We start from the raw sequence: 12,763 nt of genomic DNA, 5'->3' as shown, positions 1-12,763 counted from the left end.
CCAATTGTTGAAGTCAATCATTTTATCCTTATATTGTGGTATCATTCTGGGTGAAGGCAGAATGCTACTCAGGGCTAGGGTCATACCTGCCTGGGCCACATGATCCGAGAGCTCTTCCATGTCTCTTTTCATGTAGTCCAGGGAGGTACGTCTCAAGTCATTCACTCCAGCATGGACAATGACAGAGTCATATTTGTACTTGTTGTGGAGTGACTTGAGTGCATGCGTTATGTGGCGGATCCTGGCACCTGACAGGCAGCTGGCTGTAATTTTCTCCTTATTCAACCTGGTGAGAGGGACATCAGTGTGCCGGACTATAGAGTCACCTATGACTAAAGTGTTAGGTACATTGTCTTGCCTTAGGGGCTGTTGCTGGGTGGCACACTGGTGTTGTGAACTATGTGACACATTGGTTGTGATTGGTGTTTGTTTGCGTTTCAGCTTCAGAGGTCTTTGTTGCTTGGGCAGGTTACAGTTAAGGGCCTCTGCATATGTGGATTTAGTGTTGCTATATGTGGGTGTTGGTGGTGCGGGTTTAGAAGGGCTATGTGTTGCAGTTCTACTTTGTGTCATTTATAAAAGTAATAATGACAGTTCTACTTTGTGTCATTTATAAAAGTAATAATGACAGTTCTACTTTGTGTCATTTATAAAAGTAATAATGACAGTTCTACTTTGTGTCATTTATAAAAGTAATAATGACAGTTCGACTTTGTGTCATTTATAAAAGTAATAATGACAGTTCGACTTTGTGTCATTTATAAAAGTAATAATGACAGTTCGACTTTGTGTCATTTATAAAAGTAATAATGACAGTTCGACTTTGTGTCATTTATAAAAGTAATAATGGCAGTTCTAGCGCTCTGATCCCAGTAAAGCAATGGCAACGCTGATCTTTCAAAGATACTGGAGTACTGTGGGAAAACAAAACAAAAAAACAAAAAAAAAAATATGTTGACAATTACTCACCAAGAAAACTTTTCCCGAGTCCTAAGAATACTTGTCCTTATGGAATCATTACTTTCTCTGTTTGGTCAAAGATAAATGTCTGTCTTGCAGCTTGCAAAAGTTGGGTCTGGGTAATCCCTGTAGTACCTGCTCTACATTTCATCAAGGGGGAACCCTGCCTTACTGGATGCATGACTTACAGTACCCATTCATGCACAAGACAGTGGCTATTTCTACAAATATGTGCAGATGCCAAGGATATGAGGGTAAATGTTTGTTAGCACAAATAGTAGCATTCTGATGGCATTTTTCTTTCTTTTTTTATTGCTTGATAGTTGTTAAAAATCAGCTGTGGACCTTTTTTTTTGTTAGAAGGGGTACGAGTTATATAATTAATAATTGTATCATAGGATGTTTGCGCACAGACCCAAACAAATACATTCATCACATACACACACAGGCATACACAACTAAAGACAGGTGGGATGAGGATCAATTCACTTATGGCATGTCTTTAGGATGTACAAGGAAACTGGAACACCTGACAAATACTCATGTATGGGGAGGATTTGCCAAATACCCATGTATGGAGAGGATTTGCGAAATACCCATGCATGGGAAGGATTGGCAAACTGTCCACAGAGGTTTCTCCAGCTGAGAACTGTAGTGGAAGACCAAGCACTGTGAAGCTACATTAATAACTACCATGCCACAGCCAGAAAAGCTTTAAGGGAAGAAGAGTAATTAACACCAAGCCCCCCTCCAAAAAAAAAAAAAAAAAATCTCTTGTTTTCCCGCCTTACTGAACTAGAGTAGTCCAGTTTCAGAGTTGCTGATCCCTGGGCTTTGTTTTTAGTTCCTGTTACTGATCCATTGCCTTATTAGGGAGGAGGGAAGTTTCTTTGCTTACCAGTGGGAGTGGGAAGCACTGAGCAGCCTTTCTGTCCGATTTGGTGAAGTTTCAGCCAGAAACTAGTAGTCCATTGGTCGTTTTGGGCCAATTCCTAGCTCCTTTCAGCCCCCTGCTATAAAAGACGCTAAACACACGTTTTCCAGCTTGTACCAACTCAGCACAGATCCTCGTGGTGGCCTGCAGAGTGATCCAAGCAGCAGAGAGCTAAAAGAGTGACTTTCTACCAGATATAAGTATTTTTTGTGGCTTTCCCACTGTTATTTAAGCTAGCGACTGCATTTCACCTGTTTTATTGCTACTTTAAGTGATTTCTGCATTTTACACTGTTTATTGCACTTTAAGTTACTAATTGTTGCAAATTGTTTCTGTAGGCTACACACTAAAGTCGCTAGCCGATTTACGGCATTTATAGCATTTCCTGTCTGTTTTTTTCCTTGTCTCTGTAATAAAACAAAAAAATCTCTTGTTTTACCGCCTTACTGAACTAGAGTAGTCCAGTTTCAGAGTTGCTGATCCCTGGGCTTTGTTTTTAGTTCCTGTTACTGATCCATTGCCTTATTAGGAAGGAGGGAAGTTTCTTTGCTTACCAGTGGGAGTGGGAAGCACTGAGCGGCCTTTTTGTCTGATTTGGTGAAGTTTCAGCCAGAAACTAGTAGTCCATTGGTCGTTTTGGGCCAATTCCTAGCTCCCTTCAGCCCCCTGCTGTAAAACATGCTAAGCAGCGTAGCTGATTTAGCGAGTTACCACTGTTGCACACAAGAGCAGCGGTTAAACAAGGTTAAACTATTTGGGCCATCTAAATTCCACTCTTCCAATTTTCCCTTAAAACTACCTTCCTCGAGCTGTACTGCTGATCTAACCAGCATATCCTATAACTGAAAAGTTCATCTCTACTTGATTCCCAAGTAGACTATTCTCTATCTGTAAAGCCTAGCACTTACTCCTACAGTACTTGCACCTTGATAAAGCACTCTTATTATAGATAGTACCCCACCAGCCTAAAACCCACTTCCCCCGGAGTTCTTTGAAAGTCTCTTTATCTACTACTTCTAGTATGTCGAGGGATCAGTTGCTAGTGTCCTCTCCAGCTCAACTGGTGAACCTGGGAATATTGAGGCAATGTTACAACTGCCTCATGTACACAGACAATCCTCTCCTTCTCCCACAAAACACAAATACATGAGAGATGCAACTATACGGCCAAACTGGAGGCTGAGCTCTCTCAACATAGGACTGGCAAGACCAGACAGGAGGAGGAGGTAACCACACACAATACATACCCAGTCACACATGGTACCATCACAACTTCAAATCATACACATACTCACACAAAGACATACTCGCACGCTCTGATCAAAATTTACCAAAACAGCAGAGGCCACCAAAGCAGACACCCAAACAACTACCACCTCACGACCCAACACATGCAACACATAGACCACACAGTCAGAGTGTCAAACAGTCACAGCCCTTAAGGCCAAACAAAATGCCAGACACACTTGTCATTGGTGATTCCATAGTCAGACACACTGACGTCCCGCTCACCAGACTGAGTAAAGAGAAGGTCACAGTAAGCTGCCTGTCGGGCGCTAGAATCCGCCACATAACGCAAGCACTCAGGTCTCTTAACAGCAGGTACAAGTATGACTCAGTCATTGTCCACGCTGGTGTCAACGACCTGAGACGTACCTCCTTGGACTACATGAAAAGGGACATCGAGGAGCTCTCTGATTATGTAGCCCAGGCAGGTATGACCCTGACCTTGAGCAGTATCCTACCTTCACCTAGAATGATGCCACAATACAGTGATAAGATGATCAGCTTTAATAATTGGCTTAAATTCTGGTGTCATTCAAAGAGGATCCAATGTCTGTCTGCCTGGGATGACATGCTGGACAAGCCACGCTGCTCGCAAGGGACGGCTTGCACCTGTCACCCTGGGCTTCCGGATATTGGCAAAGGCTCTTGCCACCCCATAGTGCCTTTTTAGGCAAGGCTCAAATTCTAAACCTACCACCCTAGAACACCAAAAGGAAAAAACTAAGGGTAATGCTGCTCAATGCCAGAAGTCTCAATCTCAAGATGCACGCACTCGAGGCCCTTCTCAATATGGAGAACATCGATGTCTGTGCTGTGACAGAAACCTGGTTCAAGGCTCCTGAGAGCACCCCAGCACTAACAGGTTTCACCTCATATCACGCGTTCGCCCCAAAATCCGGACAACACCAAGAAAGGAGGGGGGGTGTCCATATTCATAAAGGACACCCACACCTCAAGGTTGGAGGCAACGCACGATGCATCGGAGACCATCCAGGTGCAATTAACCATAGGCAAGACTGCTCTGCAATTTGTAGCATGTTACAGGCCACCCTCTCAAACTCAGGAACCTCACATGGCCTTCCTGAAAATATTGGAGGGGATAAATGTATCTCCAAACACCATCATACTAGGTGACTTCAACTACCCTAATATAGACTGGGAACACTACTCAAGCCCGAACACTCTAACCCAAAGATTCCTGGAGTTCATAAACTCAAATGCCATGGAACAACTAGTCACCATCCCCACAAGAGGAGAAAACATACTTGATCTCATCATCACGAACATGGGATCAAAATGTTCAACACCGAAGTATACCCCTCACTGGTGAGATCAGATCATAAACTAATCTCGCTGGAGGTCCTCATCCGCCCCATCTGAAACAAAAAGACCACAGTGAAAAACTTCTCAAAGCCGATTTCACACTTCTAAAAACTAGTGTGGTCTCCTTTAAGGCCCCTGAGCCAGTGGTAAACATTACTCAAACCGCTGAATCACTTACAAATGCCTTCTACCAGCACCTACAGGACTGCATGGATCAGGCAATCCCAAACAAAACTAAGACTCTCTGTACCAAAGGCAAGCGTCCAGTCTGGTGGACCCCAGCCATAAACAAGCTCTACAACAAAAGGAGGAAGCTACTACAAGATAGAGCAAAATCCTTGAAAGGTAAGACACCTTTGATCATTATAAGTAAAAAACTAAGAGCTCTCATAAAATCATCCAAGGCAAATTTTGAGAGAAAAATCACCAAGGACTCTAAAGAGAATCATAAGGCCTTCTTTAGCTATGTTAGAAACCTAGGAGGAAACTCCCAGATATGTTCAAAATGATGTGAAAATTACTGAACCTACACACATTGCCAACATACTGGCTGACAGGTTCAGTGCAAACTCCCCTCCCGCCCAAAAGGAGAGATATCTATTCCAGAGGATTGTAGCCCCCCAAACATCTCCAACGCCCAGGTGAGAACTGCCCTCACTAAGGCAAAAAACACAGCATCCATGGGACCGGATGGTGTCCCCGGCTGTGTGCTTCATGAACTCAACGAGGAATTAAACCCACAGTTAGGACAGCTGTTTAATCTTAGCCTCACCTTAGGATATTACCCAAGGAGTGGCGCCTGGCGACTGTGGTCCCACTTCATAAGGGCGGTGCCTCCACAGACCCTGGAAATTACCGCCCATTAGCTTGACAAGCCTTATCTGCAAAGCCATGGAGAGGATCATAATGGAACTCATAAATAAAGACATAGGGAACTTGCAGACTTTGGATCCAACCCAGTTTGGCTTTGTCAAAGGCAGATCCTGCCTCTTAAACTTGGTTGACTTTTTCGAGACAGTCACCAAGGCCATTGATGAGGGAAAGGCAGTCCATACAGCCTACCTCGACCTGGCAAAGGCCTTCGACACAATACCCCACTCAGGTATCATCGAAAAACTCATCAGCTTGAATGTAAACCCATACATCACAAGATGGGTTGCAAACTGGCTAAGTGACAGAACCCACAGGGTCAGAGTTGCTGGAGCCATGTCAGACTCAAAGCATGTCACAAGTGGTGTCCCACAGGGCTCAGTCCTGGGTCAACTCTTGTTCGGCATCTACTTTTCGGAAGTACAAGCAAACACAGGAGGGTTATGGCTGACAAAGTTTGCAGATGACTGCAAACTGGGCGCCATAGTCGAAAACACATCTGACACAGATATCCTCCAGAAGGGCCTCACAGAAACGGATAACTGGTGCCAGAGCCATGGCCTGAAGTTAAACGCCAAAAAATGCATAGTCATACCCTTCGAGAAAAACAAGGTTACCCCTAGCTACCATATAGGTGGCAATCCACTGACCACAGTAAAAGACAACAGAGATCAGGGGACCCAGGTTGACAGTAGCCTTCGTTTGACACTCATGTTGCTAAAGTAGTTAGGAAAACCTTCTATATCACCCACCTGATCATGAAGGGATTCACATCTAGATCAAGGGAGGTCATCGTCACCCTGTACCCATCACTCATTAGACCTATGATTGAGTACAATGCCCGTTCGGAATGTATCTGACCAGACACCTGCTGCAGCTTGAAAGGCCCCAAAAGTTCCTCACCAAAAGGATAAAGGGTCTCAAAAATATGTCTTATGCTGCCCGACTGAAAGAACTCCAGCTCTATTCAGTCTCATACCACTTGCTCAGAGGTGACCTGTGCCTGACATATAAGGCCATGTCAAACCCAGATTTGATGAATATGCTTCACCTCAAAAATCTAGATCCCTCAGAACCACAAGGGCGGAGACTTAAACCTTGACACGGTTATAAATAGAACGTGCTGGAGGGACAGATTCATCACCCAGAGACTCCCTATGCTGTGGAACAAAATCCCGGTACATGTGAGGCAGAGCACCTCTCTGGCCTTGTTCAAGAGGAATCTTGACCAATGGATGGGAGATTGCAGATATACCCCAGGGATTACTTCAGTGTCACTGCTTGACAGAGGCACAGCAAAATGATAGGCATAGTTTTTATTCAAACTAAAGGGGTGGCGAAAGCCACATAACTATGGGCTAGGCTTATAAATGCCCTTGGGCAGATAGCCTAGTATGAACCTATGAACCTATGCCTTTTAGCTGTATGCATTACAGATTATATTGCTTGATTTAAATGTTCTATCCAGCACAAACCCATACTGAGTAGGAATTATTTGTTTTTTAGATTTCAATAAATATACAGTAAGTAACCCCTTAACTGCTGGGCATTTTCATCCAGTCTGTCCACTAAACATTGACTGGTTTCCCTATTTTTGCTCTTTGAAATTAAAAGTCCAGACCTCAAAAGTGAAAGTGGTTCAACGCTTGTTCATGAAATCTTCATGGAATGTTACTGGCATAATATAAAACTCCACTGGTCTAGGCTCCTATCCTCCAAAACAAAGGACCGGCTACATCTTGAATTTTAATGAAAAAAAAAATCTGTCATTTGTATGTCTCGTCATAGAGTATGAAAATATTAATTTTATACTTCTTATAGGTCTAAAATCATATCAATATGATATATTTATGTTGTGATAGATTTTTTATTTTATTCTGCAGAGAAATAACAAGTTATACATTTCTTTTCAGCTAATGTTTTGTAAATGTTGCACTCTGTCAAGTTACAAAGGCCATTCTGGCCTGAATTCCACATTAACCTCAAACAACAATGTCTTTCTACTGTGTTAAGCTACTATAAAAATTTCAGGACAAGATCATTTGATAATTCCACTTTCATTTTTTTTGAATAGTGTAACATCTTTTTGGAAACCTGATAAAATCTCAGATATAGGAAAACCTCTCAGAGCACGGCTGGCCTTAGGTAAACTGGCACTCTAGGTAAAAAGGCTTTATGCCCCCCCCAAGAATAATAATAATACTTACCTTTCTGTCTCACATGCACCATTCCCCTCTACTGTTCAGAGTTCTACATAATGTCCTTGCTCCCAAGATACAACCAAACTGAAAAGCCAGCCAATAGAGTGTTATAGTTCTTATTTTAAAAAGCAGTACATTGACACAAATGCTCAGTCCTGAGAGCTCTATGGCTTTGTGTCTACCATTTGTATGTTGTTAGGTCTCTGTTCTGTGACCTCAGAATGCTCCGATCTAATGTGACATTGCTTTACTTGAATGGCCAAGTGGATCACCTCTGAAGTAGGGTAACTGTCATGTTGTGGCCGCTGGTGCTTTTTGTTCAAACAGGGTGCTGTATTTTATTTATTTATTTATTTTTAGCTCAAAGAAATTATGTATTTCATTGTTTTAAAAATAAATAGATAAACTGGAAAGATTGCCCCTCCAAGTACAGGGCTATAGGCTGTCACATAGTTAGACTATGTGTAAGGCTGGTCCTGTGTCAGAGCATGTAAAATATGTGTATTTTACTATAGCATACACAAATGACAGAACATATTATTTTTTCCTATAAAACAGTATTAGCTTGGGGTTTCATTACAAAAGAACTTGCCAATAATATGATTCCGATACATGTGTTTCAAAAGAAGTACTCAATTTTGATATAATCATGTTAGCTCTGTTAATATGGCAATTTTTGATTTGCAGGCAATCAATGATATTGATATAGATTTTTTTAATCACTTTACTGTGCCCTCTCCAAAAATCCTAGTTCTGTATGGATTACCCAAAATCCATAACTCCCTTGACCAATTGTCTAAGGAAGAAGTTGGTCTACTGTGCATATATCTCTTTACCTACACACTGTTTTGTCTAAATATCTTCAGTTTGTTAAAAGTTTCATCAAGGACACTGGTGATTTTTTAAGTCAATTATATGACTGGTTCCATACAAATAACCTGAGGTATTTCCAGATGGTTGTTCTTGATATTAAATCACTTTTTACAGTGATTCCTAACAGCTATTGAAAAAATTCCATCAGACAGGTGTTATGTAAATATGACCAACTCAGAGGTAGATGAATTGAGACTCTTTGTGACTTACTGAAAAATGTTTTAGATAATAACTTTTTAATTTTTGATAATAAAATCTATCACCAGCTTTCAGTTGTTGCAACGGTTGCCCCCATTACGAATACATATGCTAATCTTGTGCTTGATAGATGGGAAAATGAATTTATATACAGTAGACCTATACACTTTTCATCTAAGGTTGGTTGTTTTAAATGGTTTGTGGATGATATCTTTTTTTGTATGGGGAGGTGTACAGATAAGGAATTAACTCAGTTTGTAGATACTTAAATGGAAGTACTGATTTTTTTAAGATTCTCTGTAAACAACTCTTCAAATAGTATTATTTATTTAGATGTTATGTTAATTATGATGGTAATAATCTACATACATCAGTTTAAAAGAAACCTGTAAATAGGAATAGGTTCTTACATAAGGACAGCATGCATTCACCTCATATTTTTAAACATACTGCTAAGGGACAATTTACTCATATGAGTAGACTAAATACAGATCCGAGTAAGTGTGTGGAACAAATGACTGAATTAATGAATTTGTTGATCGAGGGTACGATGTCAGTCTTCTGAATAATACTACTATAGACGTTATAACATTGAGGGATACGCAGGCTACACCCTATTTTGATGATAAGGCTGCAACTATTGGTGGGACAACCTCTTTAAAAGATAACAAAGTGCTGTGTTATGCTACTACTTTTAGTAGAAGTACTGGGAGAATAAAGAAAATTATAAGTGACAACTGGGGCACTTTAAGATCCTTACCTGTGTTACGAAATGTAATTGATGTTAGACCTAGATTTTCTTTTCGTAACTGTTCTAACTTGAAACAATGTTTATGTTGTAAAGATGTTTGCACTGCTTCTGATATAAGTAGCTTTAGTAAAGTTGGTACACTCCCATGCCATAACTGTTGTTGTTGCAGCTTCATTAATAGAGATTGTACTTTTGTTCATCCTATTGCAAAACAGAAATATACATTTAAATGTTCTGCAACATGCAATTCCGTAAATATTGTTTACTTAGCAACTTGTAATGCATGTATAAGTTTTTATGTGGGGGACGTCCACAAAAACATTGAAAGACAGGATCATAGAACATAAATCTGATATTAGGAGAAATATTTCTACTAATTCCCAAGCTAAACATATTAATGATAGGGATTCAATGCATACTTTTTCTTTTAGGGTAATCAATATGGTTATTAAGAATTTGCGGAGACTTGAATAAGAAGTTAGAAGTTAAAGAATATAATTGGATACTTCAACTACAAGCTGATTGGCCACCAGGTATAAATCAAACTGTTACATTGAAACTAATTCTCAAATATAAACAAATGTGCTTAAAATGAACTGCATGGTTCTTTAAGAGCTTTAGCATGCTGATTGTAATTAATTTTTATTGACTGTGAATTTTTATTTTCTGTGCATTTTTAGAATTTGTATTTATGGGATATTATTTGTAAATTATCTAGCACTGAGGAAGGGTTATGCACCCAAAAGCTTTGCTATTCATATATTAATCTTGTTTTATTTATGTGTTGCTGAGTTTGTTTTATTTGTTGGATTTCCACATATGAATTTTGGCTCTGACTCTTGGATCTTGTACTACTGTTTTCATTAAATCAAAACAACTTCTAAACAGTGACATCAGTTAAAATGGAGGTGACAAGAAACAAATGGTTAAAAGATCAACCTGCCAAACATTAGTGGGTATACAGAACACAAAAGCTAGAAATAGACATTTTAAAAAGTTGTCATATATAATAGTGGAAATAATAACTTCTTATGATAATGGCTACACTATGCATATTATTTTGGAATGTGAATGGCCTCACAGTTGTATACAAAAGATAAGAGTATTAAATTATATTAAGAAATGCAGAGTGCAAATAACAATATTACAGAAGACACATTTGGAAAGAAGTGAGCATGGGAACATGATAAAGAAAGGATTTCAAGATGGATATTCAGCAGAATATCAGGGACAAAGGAAAAGGGAATACTTATACTGATTGCTAGAAGAACTCCAACAGTGATAGAAAAGGGAAAAGATGATAACGGTAGATTTGTGGTAGTAAGGGGCTGCTGGCAAGAGAGGAGGATTATGCTGGTATGTATTTATATTCCACTTAAAACTGCTATTATGGAGCTTAAAAATCTAGGAGAAATAATCAGCTTTCAACTGGGAATATTACTTATAGGTGGGGACTGGAACTTGATTTGTAACAGTGAGGATGTATCTGGGGGACCTAGAGGGGAAAATAAAACAAAAGATGGTAGATTTCTGAAGACATTTATGAAAATATTTGGTATGGAAGACCTGAACTCAGTAGAAGGAACTCAGAGAAAATGTACATATTATTTCCGACTCTTTCTCACTGTACAGTAACTGGGCTGGACTAGACAGAAATAATATTTTACAGGAATATCTGCATTTATTTGAAAGCTTTGATATTTATCCAATGACTGTTTCATGTGCCAATAGCAACTAAGATACAAATGCAGGATATTGAAGTAAAAATAAGGCACTGATGCTTCCCCATCAATCTATTAAAAGGGAAGAATTTAAGGAATGATAGTGGAAATTATTTGAGAGTTATTAGGGAAGATAGAAACTTCTTCAGAAGTTATTATAGCCAGTGAGTAGGATAAAATAAAAGTGGAGTTTAAAAAATAGGGTAGAAGTAAAAAAAAAAGTTATGGATAAGAAACAACAAGAATTATTTATAGGGCATGACAAATGTTAAAGTATTGCAGAATAAGGGGAGTTTTACAGAACAAGAAGAGGTGCAACTACAGAATGCTAAAGAGATAATAAAGGAGTAGTTTAGAAAGATTGCTATTAAGCAACTGTGTTTTGCTAATAATTCAAGAGCATAAAAACTGTTACCACAATGACCTAGGAAACAGAACATTGAAAGGGTTGTTGCCAAACTTAGGGATCTTATAAAAATATAAGCAGAGATCCTGTAGAGTTATTGGAGATACTTCAGAAATGTTATGAAAATTTATATAAAACAGAGAAATGTGGAAATCAAGAAAGAGCACAAATGGAAATATTTTTGGAAGTCTTAGGTATCCCAAGGTTAGAGGTAGATGAGGCTCAACAATTAACAGTTAAGACAGGAGGAGATGAAATAAATATTGTGATGTATAATCAGTCTGCAGGAAAGTCTCCAAGAATAGATTATATTCAAGTAGAAGTATGGAATCTAGGAGGGAAGAAAGTGATAAAGATCTGGAAGATTTTGTTAAATGGTATTTTAAATGGAGGGGAAGCACCAACATCCTGGAAGAAAGTTGTGGTGGCTGTAATGTCTGACGACAGTAAAAACCATAAGACCCAACTTCATATAGGTCCATTTCAATTTTAAACAATGATTGTAAAGAGTGTATGTATATAATAGCTAAAAGAATCACGATGGTTTCCTCAAAATTGTTAGATAAGGATAATTGTGGTTTTTGGGGAGGACAGGTAAACATTTCACAACATTAATATAACAATAATGATCCAGAGGGAAGGAAGCAGGATGTAATAAAATACCACTGTTGTTGGATGGCCTTGAGTAAGAAAGCCTTTGAAAGAGAAAACTGGGATTTTTTGAGTAGGTCAATGGAATAATAAGGTTAATTACGGGGATATATGAGAGATTGGAGGCAAAACTAAATTGGGAGGGTTCATCTCTGATAAGTTGTGTCTGGACTGAGAAACCAGGAAGGGGGTGTCCTCTTTCTCCTTTGTTATTTGCTATATTTAGAGGCATTGGCAAAAATAAATAAATAAATCAATAAGCGACTCAGAATTTCAAGGATATAATTGGTATGGTAATCAAGAAAAGTTGGCTTTATCTGCAGATGATATTATTTTGCACCTGATAAAACCAGAAAAGGATATTTCAGTGTTTTGGGATGTCTTTTGAGAAATAAAATTAATGAAGAAAAAGCAAAGGCTATAGCTGTAAACTATATACCCACACATGAATTGGTTCAGCAATCTTATATTTATGGGGACATGATAAAATGAAGTTTTTAGTAGTATGGAATAAAAAGGATTCTGTTATGGCAGAAAAGGATATGTAAGAAGAGACTAAACAAAGCATAACACAAAACTGAGAAACTG

This window comes from Protopterus annectens, chromosome 6.part0, assembly GCF_019279795.1.
Source record: "Protopterus annectens isolate FY-2018-M chromosome 6.part0, PAN1.0, whole genome shotgun sequence".
NCBI lineage: Eukaryota > Metazoa > Chordata > Ceratodontiformes > Protopteridae > Protopterus > Protopterus annectens.
Note: the sequence above shows the minus strand (reverse complement) of the source record.